The following is a 25042-nucleotide window of genomic DNA, read 5'->3' on the forward strand; positions in this document are numbered from 1 at the left end:
TTTTTAAGTGTAACCCTCAGTTTATTTTAAAGTTCATACAATACAAAGTTATGTTCGAATCAGATTTGTGCCATTTTTTTTTCACCATTTAATAAGCTTGACTGCTCTTACTATTCTGTTTCCGGACCAGGTTCACAGAATCCAGTAGCCGAACTGCAATAAATAAATAAATAAATATTTAATTAAATAAAACGGCTTTTGAAACAAAAGGAATTCACAGGGTGGAGGGGGGGGGGGGGGCTCTTGCGGCCTGGTGTACGCACGGGGAAAAGGGGTTTGGGTTGAGCTCCCCCAGTAATTAACTCCGAGAGTGTTCAAACTTTAATGGTGAAACTTGGAGAGTGAATATTACGTCCAAGGATGTTTCATATGACATATTTCATCTGAGAACAAGTGCAGTCTTAAAATGAGTTGACAGATGGAGCCCATGACATGGTAGAGACAAGGGCGAAGAATTAACTGATAACTAAATTCAAATACCCAGATCCTCTATAGCTTGAACAGTTAGGTGCCGTTCATTGTACATTCGGAGGGGAATGAATGGCTGAGAAAAGTGACCCTAGCCCTAACCCTTTTGAGTTCTTCTACCACTCTAAAGAGGCGGGCCATGACATTCATTCAAGGAAACGAGTGATCTCACAAAAATAAATATTATTATCAAAGTACGTTATTCTCAGTAGTGCAAATCTCCAGGAGGTAAGCTTAATGACACTTACCTCTTCGTAACTGAACGGCGGACTCTTAAACATGATGTGTATTGTGAAATTTCATTTTTTTATTGGCTTTTCAACATCAATAAATTGGCCCACATTTTCGAAAATTTTCAAATTTCCCTACATGGCAGTAAAGTAACATGGAGTAAATGGAACCTAGCTTCGTGTTCTTCTCCACCCCATCGGATAATTTATGAATGAGCTTCTTGAAAATTATTTCCTGCCTGCTAGCGGCCATGAAACTTCTGATAAGTTGCAAATTCATGTTCACGACTTTAGGGCCAGCAAGATCTTACCAGCGACGAGGACGGCAGCACAAGGGCCCACTGGGTAAGAGTTTCTTCCCCACTCGTACTCTGTGACAATGTCTGCAATCCGGGATTTTGAATTGCCGAGTGTCGCGAAATAAGTCTGTTTCTTGAAACTGATCACCGTATGCATCAAGCTAGACGAAGGAAATAATTAACAAAATGTGATCACGAGATGTAATGCTCAGTTTGTACATTTATTTCACTGATTTAAAGTGTCTAAAATTAGCACTACAGTGCTAAATTCTTCGACACTTTAATAAAGTTATTATAATTTTTTCTAAACGGGTAGAAAGCAGTAAGTCTCTTTCTGAAGTTGAAAACCACCCCTACAAATTCAGCTCCTGGATATTTCGGCCGCAAGGTAGCTTAGCGAGCGCGAATTTAATTTTCAGGTTACGTATTCTGTGGTGCCATCGTCTTCACTAGTCTTTTAATGCACTGCATGAATGCGACAGGCCAGTGACAGCTCATGATTGTAACAAGTTAACCCAAGCTTGCATTAGAAGAAACTAACAATTAACTAGGAACATGTGACTCGCAAAACCTCGCGAAGCTAGGCCTGGGTGGGCAGTTGATTTGAAGTTAAGAAATCAGTGCTAGAAAGTATACATTGTCTCGTTCTTTATGATGGTCATTGAGAGATAGTGCGCCCTTTGAATAGCCCCACCCTTGTGCAAGTTGTGTGATCACACCCACTCTGTGCGATGTCATCTCCACAGACTGTGGGAATGATACACTGTAATTAGCAGGACGTTAGGGATGCACCATTAGAAATGTAAAGGAGAGGGGCAGGAGGGGAGTCCATAAACAGAAAAAAAAATTGTGTTAAACCAAAATGTAAGGAAAAATAATCCTGCATTGCAAAGGAAGCCGAGAAAAAGTTTCCAAGGTTGTGATAAAAATCTTGCACCCCTGCTTGTTGGGGAAAAAGTAACATACCTTTCCAGAAAGTCCCCCCCCCACCCCCCTTCACATTTGTAATGGTGCATTCCTGACCAGAAGGTTCTATATATTGCCTTGATCTTCCAAAGCTCTGTTAATTGATCACTGTGGGGAAATAGCCAGGTGATTGCCTTATTGAGAATACAGGGACGGATTTATATTCAATGATTTGAGAAGTAGTCACTTAATAGAGGGTAAGCATATAACAGGAAGGCAAAGAACAGATACCCTGAACATGATTAAAGGGGACTTATCACGAAAATTTGATGTCATTACAAAACCCAGAAATGTTTGTCTGAGAACAGAAGCAGAAAATTATTGTCTAGTTTTGTTATAAATTATCACCCCAGTGCAATTAAAAACTGTCGATTAGTGCCTCTGGCCAGAGACAGAGTAGGCCGGTATGGATTGAAACTTGAAAAATATTAGGCTAATGTTTTTCAAGTTTTCGTATTTTTGTTTCCAAAATGCGCTAGAACAGAGTACGTGTTGTTCCTGTCAGGAATTGAGTTGATTTCTCTCCTCTCGTTGTTCTAGACTTATTTTGTAGCAAAGTGAAGGTCTTATTTCACCATTTTTAACAAAAGAGGTCAAAAACCCCATGATACTTCCCCTTTAAGTGTTACCCTGCGCAACGGTCTCCCTTTCCCACCAACCCTTCACTCCTAGAAGTGAGCAGCATTATTTAAAATTCTCCTTATAATTTTAATACACTGTCAAGCAGACAGGTAACAAAAATAACCAAAAAATTAATAAGGGATAGTGTTTTGTTCTGACACCAAACTGTCAGGAAAAGCCAACAAAGACATGAATATTATTACTTAGGAGAATTTGCTTTCAGAATTTGGTAGTAAAAGGGTTAGTAAAAGTGTACAATTAATAACTTTGCAAATGATATTTAACAGAGATCAGAGTTCTCAGAAGATGGTACACATAAATGCAGCTTATCTCCTCCCCCCCCCCCCCCCCCCTCGTACCTTCCATCTTCCATTCTAATCATTGATTGCTTTATTTGCTTAAACGGAATACGTACTGATTACAAGTGATTGTTGTTACTTTGAAGAAGAAAATTTCAGTTGGCAGTATGGGAAGTGATTGTAATAAAGTGATGTAATTTTCTGTTTTTCCTGAGTGGTCAGTGAATAGTTGCGAGGCAAGACTACAGGGAATTGAATGGAAAGAAATTACTATATTTCCGTAAACAAATTCCTTTCCCATTGAGTCTCATCTGGTGACTATTCAGTAACCAAGTTGTTTGACTGAACTTTAGATACAAAATTTTGATATTGACCAAAAAGTACTAAATGACAAAAGTTATATCTTTATATTGAACTACAATTTTGTTGTCACGTACCTGGTAGAAGATGTCAGGATGTAAAGACTAATGTTTATGCTACATGTATACTGGTAACACTAGCTGTACTAAAATGTATGAAATAAATTTTATGTGAAAATGAAACTGTTGAAAGTGGACTTTTGGGTTATAGTCGCTTACCTTAACAAGAAAAAAATATCTAGCATTTAAAGAGTGGGTATGTGAGATTTAAAGACCAAGCGGTATTTGTGAAATATCGGTGGTAGCCTCTCACGCAGTCGTTTTTAGGGGGCTCGTATTACCTCCTCCCCACAATAAAATTTATTAACGACAAATTTATTAACCTCGCTGACTGACTCAATCCCAAACATGCAACGTTGTAGCACTGAAATAATCAGATAATGGCTCCTAAATAAATAGAATTTTAAGTTGAATATATCCATTAGTTAGCGTTTTTTTTTTTCTTTCATCTCTTACCTTGGAATCGTCGTCCTCATGAAATGAACGAAACCGTTGCTGCAAATTCAAGGCCGTACTCACGGAAACATAGCCTGCGTAGCAGTCGTTTCCGTTTCCTTCAAGCCAAGCGGGGCAAGCGCGCGAGGGCATTTAGCAAAAAGGAGCAAAAAAGTAGGAGCGGGGGAGAGGGGCGGGGAAGGAAAGGAAACGCCTGCCGCTGAGCCCAGACATTTTACCGAACGCCCCCAAATGGCTTCGCTCCCTTGGGGCCTACACTGTCACGTCAAATGTCACATAAGAACAATCATTTTTAACTCAGCGAAAACAGAATCGCGGCGGGCAATTTGTTTACTTCAAGTTGTAGTATATTTTAGAAGATTTTCTCGAACTTTACGTCGCTCGAACGAAGCGTAGATAAATTACCCAAGACAAATTTTACTTATGTTTTAGAATATCAACTCATTTGCTTACAGCTGGAATTACAGACAGAATGAGCTTGTCCCACATGGCTAGAACAGAATAAATTTGTATTTTGCGTAGCGTGAAATACAAAGTCGTTCTAAAATATTGAAAACTTCCTTTTCAGACCGTGGTTAGAACTGAAATTTTCCTGCAAAGTATTTACTTGAGGCCTCCTATATCTATTTATGATTACAGAGTTTGAATAAAAATTTCTTTGTTCGTACGCGAAACAAGCTTTCAGACCAGCCAATTTTGCTTCCAGCTTTTCGTGTCTTTGAGCCCGCCGACAGCCAGAACAAATTTTCTTAAATTTTTAAAAATTCCGGCGGGATTTCGAAAAACGAATGACACCATGTTTGTTGAGACGATAATACCTACCAACAAACCAAAGCGCAATGAAAACTATATTTTGAGCGTGACCGAGAATTTTGATTTTGCTTGATGTTAATAGACATTCGCTCTTAAAGCAGTCCTTTGCTCCGGTTTCAACTGAATTAACGTATCTCCCTGCAAAAGTAGTTTAGTCGTTTCCAAAGCAAAGCAAACTCGAAATCGAAAGGACACTCGAGAGAGTTCTTTTCCGCCTCGGCCATATTTTCATCTTTGATAAACGGTTAACCGGATGTCGTTTTGGTCTATGAGTTTGATTGACGGACGATTGGCCAATGGTAATACATCATTGCCTCCCGTTCGCTGACGAACGGCGTTCGGTAAAATGTCTGGGCTCAGCGGCAGGCGTTTCCTTTCCTTCCCCGCCCCTCCCCCCCGCTCCTACTTTTTTGCTCCTTTTTGCTAAATGCCCTCGCGCGCTTGCCCCGCTTGGCTTGAAGGAAACGGAAACGACTGCTACGCAGGCTAACGGAAACAAGGCAAAACAGGACAAGTGCCACTCGCGCGTTCATCGTGTCTAAAAAAAAGGCCACTTTCATTAAAATCACAAGAGAAATTTAAAACCTTTTTCTACTCTACAAATTTCTGTTCTCTTGATAGTTACCTGGAAAGGTTCTCTGAGTCGCGGAATGGTCTATTCTGAAAGCACGACCTCTCCTTTTATGTAGAATCACCTTATATTTATTTCACCTTGTCAATATTGTAGCGACGCTTGATGTAACGTATTATTTCCTTTTCATTTGTTCACAATATAATGATGAAACCACAGCCATCCTGTTGGCCGGGTCCAATTTTACGACGAGAAAAAAATGACTGAAATTCTAGCACGTTCGAATTGTTTTAAATCATTTGAGCGATCTTCCCCGGCGCGCAAATAGTTTCGATAAATCAACTACAACCTTCCTTTGCTCGAGATTTATCTCCCACGGCTTCATGCCACAGCTATAGCTATCGCTTTCACGATAACTGTTTCAGCAACACGTAAAATAATATCAATTAACGTTTTATCGGCCAGAAGAAAAAAGTGCAAAATTTCCGGTGGTTCAAAAGGTTGAATCATGTTCATGCCATGCATGGACGCTCTTATTTATTTTATTGTATTTTATAAGAACCTTTTCTACAACAACGTTGAGGCTGAGATGAACTAAAATTTAAGAACAAACTACGAACATTACCCAGGCTGAGAGTCAGTTAAGAACATTTTTATTTTGACCAAATGTTTTTAAAATGAACAGTGTAAATATGGATAAAAAAAATGCAGGTAAAACGTCAGTCTATACAGTCCAACTTGACCCGCCTCATGGCACATATTGCTCTTTGATAGATATCTTGGTCACGTCCGCATAGATTTATCAAAATACTACTGACAGATCAGTTAAGAACATCTTAAGATTTTTTTCAGATCAGACTCACTGATTGCCAAAAAATCAAGAACGTTTAGCCTCAACCCCAAAATTAGACGTTTTGATATTAAAAAAAAGGAAGGGAAGTGTCTGAAAAAATGAAATACACCAGTAGTAAATTAAAATGACTGAAGAAAATGTAAGGCTTTGCTTTATACCTTTTTTAGGGAACAAATTATATTTTTTACTTACTCTGAAAGGTTCTCCAAATGATTACAGATCGGTCTATTCCTCTCACAAATGAAACGTGACTGCGCGAGCTTTCAAGGTCCTCTATCCTCTTAGGCCGGGTTGCAAGCGGTTTGTATTTAACAAGTCTTTTACTCTTGTCTGCCCGACAAAATGTTTTCTCTTTTATTTTCCTTTTTTATTGAAATTATGCATTGTTGATACATTGCAAAACTTGCCACAACCGTGTTTCCGTGACACGACTCGATTGTTAAACAACCGGCCGTTGTCTACGTGCCTTCCAGGTATTCAGCTTAAAGTGCCCCTAACCCTTTAATTTGTTTTCTTTTGGTAGATTTCCATATCTTTCAAGAACGCATTTTCGAAAAATTTTTTGAGAAATATTGAATCCTTTTTTTTTTTTACGAGCGCTAGAAGTGAAGGCAGTCTTGTCGATATTTTCACCTATCGCTCGCATTAGTCCCCCACTCGGCCAAATATGGAGCGTGACGTAAGAATAGGACATCGTGCAAAAATATCCGAAGATTCGCGGTAATACTTCAATTGTAAACAGAGAAAATGGTTGAAAATGTGTGGTTTTTGGATGCAGCAACTCTCGAAATGTAGAGAAAGGAATCAGCATGCATAAGATTCCTTCTGAATCCTTCTGGTGTCCTTTTCTTACGTCACAGCTAAGAAAATGTCAAATATCGGACGCTTCTCATTGGCTCGTTCCTAATGAGCCCACGAGAAAAAAATTTGTCCAGCTGGGCTTAAAGCGCGCAAAAATTTAAAAATTTCAGTAACTTTTTGCGCTCGTAAAATAAAAAGGATTCAATGTTTCTAAAAAAAATTTTCGAAAATGAGTTCTTCACAGATATGAAAATCTACCAAAAGAAAACAAATTGAAGGGTTAGGGCCACTTTAAATGACAATTCTATATTCTCGTGTGTGCAACGAAATTTAGCCAAGCCTCTCCTTGACAAGTCTCTTTTTTTTCAAAGGCTGCTAAAACCGTCGCTAGTTCACCAAGAAATACATGTCGAGGAAAAACTGTCGAGTATGGCGAACTTGTTCGCGTGATTGAACATAAAATGTGAACAACAACATTTGGCAAGTTTTCCCTTGACAAATCTCCTTGTTCAAAAATTGACGCGCTACTTGTCGAAAGGAGAAGCCTGTCAAGAAAACCTCGCTTGTGTACAAATTATTTGCGCTTGACACACGAAGGAAAACGTTCCAGGAAAGCTTGACAGCCCTTTAAACGAATATACCGTAAACTGCCGCTTATAAGCCCTCGGCTTATACAACTTCGTAAGGGGTTTTAGAAGGGCTTATAAACTGAGAGGCTTATAACCGGAATCGAAATAAAGGTCCTTTTTGAAACGAGCTATAACAGTGTTGATCGAAATACGTCTTTTCTCAGTGTTGGACAGTAATACTACTGTACATCTAAAGCATTAAAAAGTTACTTTAATCAGTGGTATTTTACAATAAAGTAACACGGTAGTGATAAAAAGAGTAGATAATAAAAACGGAGTCATAAACTTATTCTTCCGCAATAATTTTTCTAATTTTCTGTTTGAAGTTGAAGTTCACAGAGTTCTGTGAAAGTGCGGATCATTATCAGTAGCTGGGCACAGACCCGTATATAAAATATCAGAAAAAATTAATAAAAACCCCCTTATATAAATCATCTCACTTATATAGGGATTATGATCTATAACCCATGGATTTATAAACCCCGAAAGTAAAGATTTACAACCCCTAAACATAAGGTTTTACAACCCCCGAACGTAAGAAAAACAATCCCCGAACGTAAGGATTTACAACATCGAAACGTAAGGATTTATAACCCCAAGACGTAAAGATTTACAACCCCTAAACGTAAGGTTTTACAACCCCCGAACGTAAGAAAAACAATCCCCGAACGTAAGGATTTACAACATCGAAACGTAAGGATTTATAACCCCAAGACGTAAAGATTTACAACCCCCCAACGTAAGGATTTACAACCCCCAAACGTTAAGATTTACAACTCTTGAACGTAAGGACTTATAACCCCCGAACGTAACGATTTATAACCCCAGAACTTAAGGAAACACAACCCCCGAACATAAGCAATACAACCCCAGAACGTAAGGATTTATAACCCCAAAACGTAAGGATTTACAACCCCAAACGTAAGAAACACAACCCCAAACGTAAGGATTTACAACCCCCAAACGAAAGGATACAACCCCCAAACGTAAGGATACAACCCCCGAACGTAAAGATACAACCCCCAAATGTAAGGATATAACCCCCGAACGTAAAGATAAAACCCCCGAACGTAAGGACAAAACCCCCCAACGTAGGGATACAACCCCCAAACGTAAGGATACAACCCCCAAACGTAAGGATACAACACCCAAACGTAAGGAAAGAACCCTCAAACGTAACAAATACAATCCCCAAACGAAAGAATACAACCCCCAAACGTAAGGATACAACCCCCAAACGTAAAGATACAACCCCCGAACGCAGGGATACAAACTCTAAACGTAACAAATACAACCCCCAAACGTAAGGATACAACCTCTGCACGTCAGAGTACAACCTCCGATCGTAAGGATACATCCCCCAAACGTAAGGATATAACCCCTAAACGTAACGATACAACCCCCGAACGTAAGGACAAAACCCCCCAACGTAAGGATACAACCCCCGAACGTAACGATACAACACCCAAACGTAAGGATACAACCCCCAAACGTAAGAAATACAACCACCAAACGTAAAAATAAAACTCCCAAACGTAAGGATACAACCCCCAAACGTAAGGATACAACCTCTGCACGTAAGGGTACAACCTCCGATCGTAAGGATACATCCCCCAAACGTAAGGATATAACCCCTAAACGTAAGGATACAACCCCCGAACGTAAGGAAAAAACCCCCCAACGTAGGGATACAACCTCCAAACGTAAGGATACAACCCCCGAACGTAACGATACAACACCCAAACGTAAGGATACAACCCCCAAACGTAAGGATACAACACCAAAACTTAAGGATAGAATTCCTGAACGTAAGAATACAACCTCCAAACAAAAGGATACAACCTCCGAATGTAAGGATACATCCCCCAATGTTAAGGATACAACCCCCGAACGTAAGGATACAACAACCAAACTTAAGGATACAACCTCCTAACGTAAAGATACAACACCCGAACGTAAGGATAAAACCCCCAACGTATCCTTACGTTTGGGGTTGTATCCTTACGTTTGCAAGTTGCATTCGTACGTTTGGGGGTTGTATCCTTAACATTGGGGGATGTATCCCTACGTTCGGAGGTTGTATCCTTTTGTTTGGAGGTTGTATTCTTACGTTCAAGAATTCTATCCTTAAGTTTTGGTGTTGTATCCTTACGTTTGGGGGTTGTATCGTTATGTTCGATGGCTGTATCGTTACGTTTGGAGGTTTTATTTCTTACGTTTGGGGGTTTTATCCTTACCTTTGGGGTGTCTATCCTTACGTTCGGGGGTTGTATTCTTACGTTTAGGTGTTGTATCCTTACGTTCGGGGGTTGTATTCTTATGTTTGGGTGTTCTATACTTACGTTTTGGGGTTATATGCTAACGTTCGGGGGTTCTATCCTTACATTTGAGGGTTGTATCCTTACGTTTAGGTGTTGTATCCTTACGTTCGGGGATTGTATCCTTATGTTTGGGGATTGTATCCTTATGTTTGGGGGGTCAATCCTTACGTTCGGGGGTTCTATCCTTCATTCGGGGGTTGTATTATTATGTTCGGGTGTTCTATACTTACGTTTAGGGGTTGTAAATTTACGTTCGGGGATTGTATCCTTACATTTAGGTGTTGTATCCTTACGTTCGGGGGTTGTATCCTTACGTTTGAGGGTTTTATCCTAACGTTTAGGTGTTGTATCCTCACGTTCGGGGATTGTATTATTACGTTGGGGGTTGTATTTCTCACGTTTGCGGGTTGTATTCTTTCGTTTGGGGATTGTATTTCTTACGTTCGGGGGCTGTATCCTTTCGTTTGGGGGTTGTATCTTTAGGTTCGGGGGTTGCATCCTTACGTTTGGGTGTTGTATCCTTACGCTTGGGGGTTGTATCTTTACGTTCGGGGGTTGTATCCTTACGTTTAGGGGCTCTACCCTTACGTTTGAGGGCTGTATCTTTACGTTTGGGTGCTGTAACCTTACGTTTGGAAGTTGTATCCTTACGTTTGGGGGTTGTATCCTTACGTTTGGGGGTTGTATCTCTACGTTTCGGGACTGTATCGTTACGTTTGGGGGCTGTATCCTTACGTTTGGGGGTTGTATCCTTACCATTGGGGGCTGTATCCTTACGTTTGGGGGTTGTATCCTTACGTTTGGGGCATGTATCCCTACGTTTGGGGGCTGTATCTTTACGTTTGGGGGCTGTATCCCTACGTTTGGGAGTTGTATCCTTACGTTTCAGAGTTGTATATTTACGTTCGAGGGTTTTATCCTTACCTTTGGAGGTTGAATCCTTACGTTAAGGGGTTGTATCCTTACGTTCGGGAATTGAATCCTTACGTTTAAGGGTTGTATCCCTACATTTTGGAGTTGCATCTTTACGTTTGGGAGTTGTATCCTTACGTTGAAGGGTTGTATTCTTACGTTTGGGAATTGAATCCTTACGTTTAAGGGTTGTATCCCTACATTTTGGAGTTGCATCTTTACGTCTGGGGGTTGTATCCTTACGTTTTGGGGTTGTATCCCTACGTTTGGGGGTTGGATGCTTACGTTTGGGGATGTTAACCTTTTGTTTTGAATTTGTATTCTTATGATTGAAGGTTGTATGCTTACGTTCGGGAGTTGTATACTTACGTTCAGGGGTTGTATCTTTACGTTCAGGGATTGTATCCTAACGTTTGAGGTTGAATTTCTTACGTTTGTCGGTTGTATCCTTACGTTTTAGCATTGTATCTATAGGTTTAAGGGTTGTATCCTTACGTTTAGGGGTTGTATCGTTTTGGAGGGGAATGTATTTCTTACGTTTTGGAGTTGTATCCTTACGTTTGGGGTTATATCCTTACGTTCGGAGGTTGTATCCTTACGTTTGGGGTTGTATTTCTTACGTTTGCAGGTTGTATTCTTTAGTTTGGCGATTGTATTTCTTACGTTCGGGGGCTGTATCCTTACGTTTGGGGGCTGTATTCTTACGTTTGGGGGATGTATCTTTCGTTTGCGAGCTGTATCCTTACGTTTGGGGGTTGTATCCTTACCTTCGTTGGTTGTATTTCTATGTTCGGGGTTGTCTTCTTACGTTCAGGGGTTGTATCCTTACTTTTGCGGGCTGTATCTTTACGTTTGGGGGATGTATCTTTACGTTTGGGGGTTGTTTCTTACGTTTGGGGGTTGTATCCTTACCTTCGTTGGTTGTATTTCTATGTTCGGGGTTGTCTTCTTACGTTCAGGGGTTGTATCCTTACTTTTGGGGGCTGTATCCTTACGTTTGGGGGATATATCTTTACGTTTTGGAGCTGTATCCTTACGTTTGGGGGTTGTTTCTTACGTTTGGGGGTTGTATCCTTACGTTTGTTGGTTGTATTTCTATGTTCGGGGTTGTCTCCTTACGTTCAAGGGTTGTATCCTTATGTTTGGGGTCTGTATCCTTACGTTTGGGGGCTGTATCTTTACGTTTGGGGATTGTATCCTTACGTTCGTTGGTTGTATCTCTATGTTTGGGGTTGTATCTTTACGTTTGCGGGTTGTATCCTTACGTTTGGGGGTTTTATCCTTAAGTTTGGGGGTTGTATCCTTACGTTCGGGGGTTGTATTCTAATGTTCGGGGGCTGTATCCTTACTTTTGGGGGTTGTTTCTTATGTTTGGGGGTTGTATCCTTACGTTCGTTGGTTGTATTTCTATGTTCGGGGTTGTCTCCTTACGTTCAGGGGTTGTATCCTTACTTTTGGGGGCTGTATCTTCACGTTTGGGGGTTGTATCCTTACGTTCGTTGGTTGTATCTCTATGTTTGGGGTTGTATCTTTACGTTTGCGGGTTGTATCCTTACGTTTGGGGGTTGTATCCTCAAGTTCGGGGGTTGTATCCTTACGTTTGGGGGTTATATCCTTACGTTTGGGGGTTGTATCCTCAAGTTCGGGGGTTGTATCCTTACGTTTGGGGGCTGTATCTTTACTTTTGGGAACGGTATCTTTACATTTGGGGGTTCTATCCTTATGTTTGGGAGTTGTTTTCTTATCTTTTTGGGGTTGTATATTTACGTTCGGGGGTTATAAATTCTCTCGTTTGGGGGTTTTATCTTTATGTTCGGGAGATTTGAATCCTTTCGTTCGGGGGTCCTATCTTTGCGTTTGGGGGTTGTATTTCTTATGTTTTGGGGTTGTATCTTTACGTTTGGGGGCTGTATCCTTACGTTTTGGGGCTGTGTCCTTATGTTTGGGGGCTGTATCCTTGCGTTTCGGGGTTGTATCCTTACGTTTAGTGGCTGTATCTTTACGTTTGGGGGCTGTATCCTTACGTTTGGGGGCTGTATCTTTACGTTTGGGGGTTGTATCCTTACGTTTGGGGGCTGCATCCTTACGTTTGGGGGCGGTTTCTTCACGTTTGGGGGCTGTATCCTTACGTTTGGAGGCTGTATTTTTACATTCGGGGGCTGTATTCGTACTTTTGGGGGAGTGTATCCTTACGTGTGGGGGCTGTATCCTTACGTTTGGGGGTTGTATCCTTACGTTTGGGGGCTGTATCCTTACGTTTGGGGGCTGTATTCTTACGTTTAGGGGATGTATCTTTCGTTTGGGAGCTGTATCCTTACGTTTGGGGGTTGTATCCTTACGTTCGTTGGTTGTATTTCTATGTTCGGGGTTGTCTCCTTACGTTCAGGGGTTGTATCCTTACTTTCGGGGGCTGTATCCTTACGTTTGGGGTCTGTATCTTTACGTTTGGGAGCTGTATCCTTACGTTTGGGGGTTGTCTCCTTACGTTCAGGGGTTGTATCCTTACTTTTGGGGGCTGTATCTTTGCGTTTGGGGGTTGTATCCTTACGTTCGTTGGTTGTATTTCTATGTTTGGGGTTGTATCTTTACGTTTGCGGGTTGTATCCTTACGTTTGGCGGTTTTATTCTTAAGTTTGGGGGTTTTATCCTGACGTTTATGGGTTGTATCCTTACGTTTGGGGGTTGTATCCTTACGTTCGGGGGTTGTATCTTTACGTTTGGGGGTTATATCCTTACGTTTGGAGGTTTTATCCTCAAGTTCGGGGGTTGTATCCTTACGTTTGGGGGCTGTATCTTTACTTTTGGGAACGGTATCTTTACGTTCGGGGGGTTGTATCCTTTCGTTTGGGGGTTGTATCTTTACGTTCGTTGGTTTTATCTTTATGTTCGGGGTTGTATCCTTACGTTTGCGGGTTGTATCCTTACGTTTGGGGGTTGTATCCTTACGTTTGACGGTTGTATCCTTAAAGGCCCACCTTCACCCAAGAGTCATTGCGGTCGTTTGTTTTTGTTTTGAAATGCTGTATTCTCCAATCGCGTTATCTTCTTGGCTGTACGAACTCAAGCTGTTCATGCGGGTTTCCTCTACGACTCGTGCTGGAGAGAAAGAATATTCGTGATCGCTTATTGCTTTCTCACTCGACTCCCGCTTAAATAAAATGGGGGGGGGGGGGGTTTATATATGAAAACTGTTACTCGGCGTGCAATACATCTTGGGTGAATGTGGGCCTTTAAGTTTGGGGGTTGTATCCTTACGTTCGGGGGTTGTATCCTTACGTCTGGAGGTTGTATCCTTACGTTTGGGGGTTTTAACCTAATGTTTATGGGTTGGATCCTTACGTTTGGGGGCTGTATCCTTACGTTTGGGGGTTGTATCCTTACGTTCGGTGGTTGTATCCTTACGTTTAGGTGTTGTATCCTTACGTTTGGGGGTTGTATCCTTACGTTTGGGGGTTGTATTTCTTACGTTTTGGGGTTGAATCCTTACGTTTGGGGGTTGTATCCTTACGTTTGAGGGTTGTATTTCTTGCGTTTTGGGGTGAATCCTTACGTTTTCAGAGTTGTATCCTTACGTTTGGGGTTTGGATCCTTACGTTCGGAGGTTATAAATCCTTACTTTTGGGGGTTGTATTTCTTACGTTCAGGGGTTATAAATCCTTACGTTTGGGGGTTTTATCCTTACGTTCTGGGGTTGTATTTTTTACGTTGGGGGGTTGTAAATCCTTACGTTTGGGGTTTTTATTTCTTAAGTTTGAGGGTTGTAAATCCTTACGTTTGGGGGTTGTATTTCTTACGTTTGGGGGTTTTAAATTCTTACGTTCGGGAGTTGTTAATCCTTACATTTAGGAAATGGTAAAACCTTATGTTTGGGGTTTAAAATCTCTTACTTTGGGGGCTTATAAATCCATGGGTTATAGATTATAGTCGCTATATAAGTGAGACGATTTACATAAGGGGTGTTTTATTAATTTTTTTGTTTTATTTTATATAAGGGTTTGTGCCCACTGCGAAACAGGGAACGCTAGAGGGGGCTTATAATCATGTATTTTTTGGTCTACAGGTAGATGAGCTTATAACCTGAGGGGGGGGGGGGGTGGTTGGCTTATAAGCGGCAGTTTACGGTATATACATTATCAATAAAGGATAACTCATAACGGAAATCTTGTTCATCCTATTTACGCACGAATACGTAAGAATTGTCGAAAACAATTGTCAAGGAAAACTTCCTCGTGTTAGCAATATTTTGTCACTAGGGAAACGATCAGGGAAGCAAACGCAGTCAATGTTAAATCAAACTACAAATCCCTTTAGCATAAATCATCACGAGAAACTTTTTCAACTTTTACACATGTACAGCCGGGTATAAGAAATTGTCAATAAACTTGTGAGGGAAAACTTAATCGCGTAGAACTTTCTGTTGTTTTTCCTTGTTAGCCAATGTTTCTTGACTTTTAATTGGATTGATCTTTTTTTCTTGTTTTTGTTTGTGGAGAACGAAAGGATGAAACCACTCTCGCCCTGCAGGAGCGGCCCAATACAAGTTAATTTGCATGGCACGAAAGTGAGTTGCTCTATTTTGCTATCTTCACGTCGTTTAGAACGGTTTGAGGACTTTTCTAGGCTGCTCTTTTCAAGGTCCAGAAGAAAATTCGAAAGAGGAACGGGCTGCAAAAAGTCTAAGACTTTAATGGAACTTTTGATAAATCAATGACCTCTTTTCCTTAATCGTGCAGAGTTTAATGCGACTGCTATGTTAATGATAACAAAATTGCCAAACCACTTAAAACAACTTAAAACGATATTGTTGATTTGGTAGGGGCAGAATAATAATAATAATAATAATAATAATAATAATAATAATAATAATAATAATAAATAATAATAATAATAATAATAATAATAATGTATGGGGCTGTAGGGAAAAATACTAATCTCTTTATTAAAATATTCCAAGTAAAACGTTATTTACAGGTTAAAAGTAGCTATTAAAACTCATTTATTTAATCAGTAAATGGCACAGGCACACTCGGAAAAAAAAAATCCGAGTGCTCCTATCAGGAGTCATATCTAAGACCTTCCGATTACTGGTTCGGATGCTCTACTGTGGAAGCTAAGGCCATTAAACTAGGTTCATGGGACAAACATCCTGCATACTGCTAGGATTGGAATGTCAATGTGTGGCCGTATGCGCAATGGAAAAAGACCTCGATGAGCGATGCTTGTTGACACAATTTTGACTTTAACCGAATGATCTATAAAGCTATAAGCACTTATGACTTTCCTTCAGCACTGGCAAACCTCGTGGTGAAGACTCCGTTCCCAGCATTGTTCGCTTGTTTATTCAAATCCTCATTCACCGCCAGCGAAGATTCGGCAATCCTTTGCGAACTTTTTGGGCAATCCTTTGCGAACCGTTTTCTCCAAAATCGAGATTTTTTCTCGACACACCGAAATTCTATACCCTATACGCGGGGAGTCCTAATGTGCCTCCTCGGGTTTTGGCCGTCTGGGCCAAAACCCTGCGGGGGCAATAAGAAATTGTTTTTATTTCTTTATTTTCGATTTGGTATGATTTGTGTCGCCACGAGATTAGATCGATGACTAATCGATGTCATCTATGACTAATCAATGCAATCAATGACTAATCAATGACTGAAAATGCTGTGGCCTATCGATTGTTCATCGATTACTCATTGATCATCGGCAATTTCTTGTGTGAAAGGGGTATGGATATTTTCTGGAACAACATAATAGGGCCTGGTGCTCTTTCTCAAGCTCCCAAAATGAAATACAGTTCCCCAGTACTAATATGTAAATTATAACAGGTTACTATATATATGGTATTCATTTGTGACAAGTTGATGGCGGTGTAACTATGTTCTTTTTCTTTACTTCCCAGTGAGAGGCTCCAATTATGGAAAACAGAAAAGAGGTAAATAAAACTCTGTTTCTTGTTTCAAAAACCTTTAAGGTCACTATTTATATTGACACTAAGTTTAGGAAATTTAGTAAATTGAACAAAGATTGCTAAAATAATGATGTATACCATACTCACTGACCTTTGTGTTAGATCAAGAGTGTGATTGTGAGGAGAAATTGTTGTAGCCGGGACTTCTATCCCTTTTAACATTTATGACAAAATTTCAGCACCATTTAAAACGACACCCGCATTTCTTGAGGGGATATGGGCATGGTGGGGCTAAAAGCGAAATGAGAAATCGCCTTATATGTTTCAGCAATTGAACCGAATGTTTCAAGACGCTGAGGGAAATTTAATTTAGTTTAAACTGCAAATAAATGCAGAGAAAAGCAACCGTATTAAGAATATCGTCCTAACCTTCTCTCAGAGCCTTTGTTAACTTCTCCTTAATTTAGGGAGTGAAGAGAGGCTCTGCACGGCATACAGTGATTTCGTGCCCCAAAAACGTTAACTGTTTTCGTACCCCCGTAATCGAAACGATCAAACATCCAATCGATCGTACGGTTCAGGGGAAAGGAAAATTTTTCTCACATAGCAGACAAAGCTCTGTTTCAAAGAAAAACAGCCGAGAACTGTGGACGGAAAGCGCAAATGGCATTAAAGTAAACGTGGTCTCAAAACAAAAGACATCAGTGTGCTACCCTGGTTCCAGAGCCATCTTCTTTCTCCTCGTGGCTCAGTAACGAAGAAAGAAAATCTTTGGAACTAAGGTATCAGTGTAGGTGATTGAGAACACAACGACTTTCGACCACTCCTTAGCAATGGCAGCTTATAAATGGTAATTATCAATGATAAGACAAAATGGTAAAGGCGTTTTTAAGTGTAACCCTCAGTTTATTTTAAAGTTCATACAATACAAAGTTATGTTCGAATCAAATTTGTGCCATTTTTTTTTTTTTCACCATTTAATAAGCTTGACTGCTCTTACTATTCTGTTTCCGGACCAGGTTCACAGAATCCAGTAGCCGAACTGCAATAAATAAATAAATAAATAAATAAATATTTAATTAAATAAAACGGCTTTTGAAACAAAAGGAATTCACAGGGTGGAGGGGCTCTTGCGGCCTGGTGTACGTACGGGGGAAAGGGGTTTGGGTTGAGCTCCCCCAGTAATTAACTCCGAGAGTGTTCAAACTTTAATGGTGAAACTTGGAGAGTAAATATTACGTCCAAGGATGTTTCATATGACATATTTCATCTGAGAACAAGTGCAGTCTTAAAATGAGCTGACAGATGGAGCCCATGACATGGTAGAGACATGGCCGAAGAATTAACTGATAACTAAATTCAGATACCCAGATCCTCTATAGCTTGAACAGTTAGGTACCGTTCATTGTACATCCGGAGGGGAATGAATGACTGAGAAAAGTGACCCTAGCCCTAACCCTTTTGAGTTCTTCTACCACTCTAAAGAGGCGGGCCATGACATACATTCAAGGAAACGAGTGATCTGACAAAAATAAATATTATTATCAAAGTACGTTATTCTCAGTAGTGCAAATCTCCAGGAGGTAAGCTTAATGATACATACATACATACATACATACATACATACATACATACATACATACATACATACATACATACATACATACATACATACATACATACATACATACATACATACATACATACATACATACATACATACATACATACGTTTATTGACCACTTCCCCAAAGGGTCTGTACAGGCCCGCAAATGATCCCGGCCCGCAAATGATCCCCGGACGGGAAATGATCCCCAGATTGGACCGCAAATGATCCCCGATTGCCTCACCATAAATTGAGAATGGAATGGACTCAAATTTGGACAGTGGATTTAATTTTATTTACTGAATTTTTTTTCTTAATAACATCTGCATGCAAATTTCACAACTTTAAAAATTATAATATAGCAGCCCAGTGCAACAGAACAATTTACTTTGTATAAACTGGAACATGCATGCCAGTTCTCTCAGGTGTGTAGCCTGCGAACGCAAACGTATTACCTGCTGTCGAGATTCTCTCTACCGGAATTCTCTCGACAGCCGGAAATACGTCTACGTTCGCAGGCTATCAGGTGTGTCTCCTGAGAACAATAAGTAATTGGGTTCGTCGCCTTTGCTTCGTACGCCGGCTAACTGTGATATATTTAATATAAATTTCTTCAGAGAGAGATTTTGAACTCGGCCGTTTAATACTCGCTGCACATCGAGGATAACTTTATTTTACTCCGGATTTTTCAATTGTTCGGAGGTTTTTGACTGAAGCGGAAATAATCGACTGCACGCAGTGAGTGAATGTTGATTGCTGTGAACTTTTTACAACGGGTGAGACTCGTATTGCACGGAAAATGTGGTTTTAAACTATCAACAGCACTCCCGTAAACAATTGGCCTCCTGTAGCGATAGACGAAAAATTTGGATGGCAAAATCGGTTGCTAAGGCATGAGGCTCGCCATGGCGGAGGGGAACAATGGCCTTCTGTAGGTCTATACCGACGACAGTGTGTTTTGCAAAAAAAAAAACTAATAAAAAAAGACTGAGATTCCAACTAGCGGCAAAACGAAAACGAACGACTAAAGTAAAATCAACACATTACACGATAACGTATTAGACGACCGAGGCTTAAACGTTATGCTTAGAACTAAGATCCGATTAAGAACAAAGGCGACGATAGTGGGTGAGATTTGACCGCCATCTGAAGTGCATTGACCGATTCTCCTTCCTTTTTTGAAAAAAAAAAAAAAAAAAAAAAATCTTGCGAAAGTCTTAACTGACCCGCTCTTTAATTTGGAAGAGTTTCGTACAATTCTTGCACATTTTAGGCATTGTAATGGTATAAGTAAATCATATACATGTATGTTACAGTTTATAGCTGAATTGTTCTGTTGTACTGTGCTGCTATATAATAATTTTTAAAGTTGAGAAATTTGCATGCAGATAGTTAAATATAACGACTGGTGTTATTAAAAAAAAAAAATGAATTCTATAAAGTCTAAATCCACTGTCCAAATTTGAGTCCATTCCATTCTAGATTTATGGTAAGACGATCGGGGATCATTTGCGGTCCAATATGGGGATCATTTCCCGTCCGGGGATCATTTGCGGTTCAATTTGGGGATCATTTCCGGTCCGGGGATCATTTGCGGGCCGGGATCATTTGCGGGCCTGTACAGGTCTTTCCAGTGCCAATTACAAAAAAAAGGATAAAATAAAAACACATACAAATTATAGCAGTTCTAAATAAAGGAATATTTAGCATCTGCGAATTTTTGGTGTCTAATTCCCGTTTACTTACAGTACTACGTGTAATTAATTTATCGCTGAGGTACCCAGGGGCTAGTCCCGACATGCATTTGAAAGCTAATACAGCATCTCTAAAGTATAATTGGTCTCTGACAGGTAACCAATTTAACGATCTAAGTATAGGTGTAACATGCTCATACTTACGCTTGTTAGCGAACGGCGGGCCCTTAAACATAATGTGTATTATGAAATTTCATTTTTTTTATTGGCTTTTCAACATCAATAAACTGGCCCACATTTTCGAAAATTTTCAAATTTCCCTACATGGCAGTAAAGTAACATGGAGTAAATGGAACCTAGTAGCTTCGTGTTCTTCTCCACCCCATCAGATAATTTATGAATGACCTTCTTGAAAATTATTTCTTGCCTGCTAGCGGCCATGAAACTTCTGATAAGTTGCAAATTCATGTTCACGACTTTAGGGCCAGCAAGATCTTACCAGCGACGAGGACGGCAGCACAAGGGCCCACTGGGTAAGAGTTTCTTCCCCACTAGTACTCTGTGACAATGTCTGCAATCCGGGATTTTGAATTGCCGAGTGTTGCGAAATAAGTCTGTTTCTTGAAACTGATCACCATATGCATCAAGCTAGACGAAGGAAATAATTAACAAAATCTGATCACGAGATGTAATGTTCAGTTTGTATATTTATTTCACTGATTTAAAGTGTCTAAAATTAGCACTGCAGTGCTAAATTCTTCGACACGTTAATAAAGTTATTATAATTTTTTGTAAACGGGTAGAAAGCAGTAAGTCTCTTTCTGAAGTTGAAAACCACCCCTACAAATTCAGCTCCTGGATATTTCGGCCGCAAGGTAGCTTAGAGAGCGCGAATTTAATTTTCAGGTTACGTATTCTGTGGTGCCGTCGTCTTCACTAGTGTTTTAATGCACTGCATGAATGCGACAGGCCAGTGACAGCTCATGATTGTAACAAGTTAACTCAAGCTTGCATTAGAAGAAACTAACAATTAACTAGAAACATGTGACTCGCAAAACCTCGCGAAGCTAGGGTTGGGTGGGAAGTTGATTTGAAGTGAAGAAATGTGCTAGAAAGTATAAATTGTCTCGTTCTTTATGATAGTGATTGAGAGATAGTGCGCCCTTTGAATAGCCCCACCCTTGTGCAAGTTGTGTGATCACACTCACTCTGTGCGATGTCATCTCCACAGACTGTGGGAATGATACACTGTAATTAGCAGGACGTTAGGGATGCACCATTAGAAATGTAAAGGAGAGGGGCAGGAGGGGAGTCCATAAACAGAAAAAAAAATTGTGTTAAACCAAAATGTAAGGAAAAATAATCCTGCATTGCAAAGGAAGCCGAGAAAAAGTTTCCAAGGTTGTGATAAAAATCTTGCACCCCTGCTTGTTGGGGAAAAAGTAACATACCTTTCCAGAAAGTCCCCCCCCCCCCCCCCTTCACATTTGTAATGGTGCATTCATGACCAGAAGGTTCTATATATTGCCTTGATCTTCCAAAGCTCTGTTAATTGATCACTGTGGGGAAATAGCCAGGTGATTGCCTTATTGAGAATACAGGGACGGATTTATATTCAATGATTTGAGAAGTAGTCACTTAATAGAGGGTAAGCATATAACAGGAAGGCAAAGAACAGATACCCTGAACATGATTAAAGGGGACTTATCACGAAAATTTGATGTCATTACAAAACCCAGAAATGTTTGTCTGAGAACAGAAGCAGAAAATTATTGTCTAGTTTTGTTATAAATTATCACCCCAGTGCAATTAAAAACTGTCGATTAGTGCCTCTGGCCAGAGACAGAGTGGGCCGGTATGGATTGAAACTTGAAAAATATTAGGCTAATGTTTTTCAAGTTTTCGTATTTTTGTTTCCAAAATGCGCTAGAACAGAGTACGTGTTGTTCCTGTCAGGAATTGAGTTGATTTCTCTCCTCTCGTTCTTCTAGACTTATGTTGTAACAAAGTGAAGGTCGTATTTCACCATTTTTAACAAAAGAGGTCAAAAACCCCATGATACTTCCCCTTTTAAAAGTGTTACCCTGCGCAACGGTCTCCCTTTCCCACCAACCCTTCACTCCCAGAAGTGAGCAGCATTATTTAAAATTCTCCTTATAATTTTAATACACTGTCAAGCAGACAGGTAACAAGAATTAACCAAAAAATTAATAAGGGATAGTGTTTTGCTCTGACACCAAACTGTCAGGAAAAGCCAACAAAGACATGAATATTATTACTTAGGAGAATTTGCTTTCAGAATTTGGTAGTGATAGGGTTAGTAAAAGTGTACAATTAATAACTTTGCAAATGATATTTAACAGAGATCAGAGTTCTCAGAAGATGGTACACATAGATGCAGCTCATCTTTTCCTTCCCCCTCCCCCGTACCGTCCATTCTAATCATTAATTGAAACTCGGAAAGTACAACATTTGTTATACAGTCAACTCTCTCGTAAGCGGACACCCTCGGGAATTGAAAAACGTGTCTGTTAGTAGAGCTGTCCACTTACGAGAATTATTCCCGTAAGCGGACACCAAAGAAAAATAGGGTGGATGTCCGCTTACGGGAGAGTCAATTAGCGGGTGTTAATTGTGTTTTATTGCGTAGACAAAAATAGCAACTGAAGATATAAAGCGAAACTCTTTATTGATGTCAAATGTTAAAACTCGAAAAAATATATATACAGTATTTCTTCTACATTTAACAAACCGTTCAACGGGACTGATTGCTGCCGTCCATATATGTAACTCTGGTGCTTCTTAAAAACATAACTCTTCTAACAAAACGTTCAACGGGACTTATTGCTGCCGTCCATATATGTAACTCTGGTGCTTCTTAAAAACATAACTCTTCTAACAAAACATTCAACGGGACTTATTGTTGCCGTATATAAATGTAACTTTGTCAAACGAACGGACAGCTTGCTTTGCCGCGGACAAATTGAAATTTGTAAAAAGCGATCCCCGCTGTTCTGTTGCTCTGTTAAAGGTCATATTTTTGTTGATTTATTGCAAATTAAAGACAAATTTCATTGTCAAGAGTCAATTACGTACATGGTGTGTCCGCTTACGAGAGAGCGTAAACAAAAGAAAAATCCAATTTTCATTTTCAAAAGTGTCCGCGTCCGCATACGAGAGAGTGTCCGTTTACGGGAATGTGTAAATAGAAAGTTTGACTGGGAGGTAAAAACGGGGATTTAAAAAGCCGTCCGTAAGTAGAGCTGTCCGCTTACGAGAGTGTCCGTTAGCGGAGAGTTGACTGTAGTTGCAACTGTTTTATTTGCATAAACAGAATATGTACTGATTACATGCGATTGTGGTTGCTTTGAAGAAGAAAATTTTAGTTGGCGGTATGAGAAGTGATTGTAATTAAATGATGTAATTTTCTGTTTGTCATGAGTGGTCAGTGATTAGTTGCGAGGCAAGACAGCTGGGGGGAATTGAATGGAAATAAATTACTATACTTCCGTAAAAAATTCCATTCCCTTGAGTCTCATCTGGTGACTATTCAGTAACCAAGTTGTTTGACTGGACTCTGAATACAAAATTTTGATATTGACCAAAAAGTACTAAATGACAAAAGTTATATCTTTACATTGAACTACAATTTTGTTGTCACGTACCTGGTAGAAGATGTCAGGATGTAAAGACTAATGTTTATGCTACATGTATACTGGTAACACTAGCTGTACTAAAATGTATGAAATCAATTTTATGCGAAAATGAAACTGTTGAAAGTGGACTTTTGTTATAGTCGCTTACCTTAACAAGAAAAAAATATCTAGCATTTAGAGAGTGGGTATGTGAGATTTAAAGACCAAGATGTATTTGTGAAATATCGGTGGTAGCCTCCCACGCAGTCGTTTTTAGGGGAATCGTATTACCTCCTCCCCACAATAAAATTTATTAACGACAAATTTATTAACCTCGCTGACTGACTCAATCCCAAACATGCAACGTTGTAGCACTGAAATAATCAGATAATGGCTCCTAAATAAATAGAATTTTAAGTTGAATATATCCATTAGTTAGCGTTTTTTTTTCTTTCATCTCTTACCTTGGAACCGTCGTCCTCATAAAATGAACGAAACCGTTGCTGCAAATTCAAGGCCGTACTCACGGAAACAAGGCAAAACAGGACAAGTGCCACTCGCGGGTTCATCGTGTCTAAAAAAAAGGCCACTTTCATTAAAATCACAAGAGAAATTGAAAACGTTTGCTGCTCTAAAAATTTCTGTTCTCTTGATAGTTACCTGCAAAGGTTCTCTGAGTCGCGGAATGGTCTATTCTGAAAGCACGACCTCTCCTTTTATGCAGAATCACCTTATATTTATTTCACCTTGGCAATATTGTAGCGACGCTTGATGTAACGTATTATTTCCTTTTCATTTCTTCACAATATAATAATGAAACCACAGCCATCCTGTTGGCCGAGTCCAATCTCAATTTTATCTTGCCACACAACGACGGGAAAAAAATAACTGCTAAATTCTAGCACGTTCGAATTGCGATCTTCCCCGGCGCGCGAATAGTTTTGAGAAATCAACTACAACCTTTCTTTGCTCGAGATTTATCTCCCACGACGGCTTCATGCCACAGCTATAGCTATCGTTTTCACGATAACTGTTTCAGCAACACGTAAAATAATATCAATTAACGTTTTATCGGCCAGAAGAAAAAAGTGCAAAATTTCCAGTGGTTCAAAAGGTTGAATCATGTTCATGCATGCATGGACGCTCTTATTTATTTTTTTGTATTTTATAAGAACCTTTTCTACAACAACGTTGAGGCTGAGATGAACTAAAATTTAAGAACAAACTACGAACATTACCCAGGCTGAGAGTCAGTTAAGAACATTTTTATTTTGACCAAATGTTTTTAAAATGAACAGTGTAAATATGGATAAAAAAAATGCAGGTAAAACGTCAGTCTATACAGTCCAACTTGACCCGCCTTATGGCACATATTGCTCTTTGATAGATATCTTGGTCACGTCCGCATAGATTTATCAAAATACTACTGACAGATCAGTTAAGAACATCTTAAGATTTTTTTCAGACTCGCTGATTGCCAAAAAATTAAGAACGTTTAGCCTCAACCCCAAAATTAGACGTTTTGATATTAAAAAAAGGA

General features: G+C 39.7%; 2 long non-coding RNA genes across 4 annotated transcripts; one reads left to right on the forward strand and one right to left on the reverse strand.

Annotated features, from left to right (window-relative positions):
• On the reverse strand, window positions 1-24496 carry LOC146485801 (uncharacterized). 3 transcript variants are annotated; one of them, XR_014863359.1, is made up of 4 exons: window positions 24163-24496; window positions 23967-24076; window positions 1010-1158; window positions 1-153 (listed from the first exon to the last, which is right to left on the reverse strand). It is a non-coding gene; the product is annotated as an uncharacterized LOC146485801 (long non-coding RNA). The 3 variants fall into 3 exon arrangements; XR_014863358.1 differs by lacking the exons at window positions 1-153; window positions 1010-1158 and adding exons at window positions 17452-17608; window positions 20367-20515 and having other exon boundaries at window positions 24163-24320; XR_014863360.1 differs by lacking the exons at window positions 23967-24076; window positions 24163-24496 and adding an exon at window positions 3759-3828.
• Window positions 1168-23859, forward strand: LOC146485802 (uncharacterized). The gene is made up of 2 exons (XR_014863363.1): window positions 1168-3041; window positions 23254-23859. It is a non-coding gene; the product is annotated as an uncharacterized LOC146485802 (long non-coding RNA).
• Window positions 24497-25042: the final 546 nt, after the last annotated feature.

Source organism: Pavona decussata, unplaced genomic scaffold, assembly GCF_977016875.1.
Source record: "Pavona decussata unplaced genomic scaffold, jaPavDecu1.1 SCAFFOLD_25, whole genome shotgun sequence".
NCBI classification, from domain to species: Eukaryota; Metazoa; Cnidaria; class Anthozoa; order Scleractinia; family Agariciidae; genus Pavona; species Pavona decussata.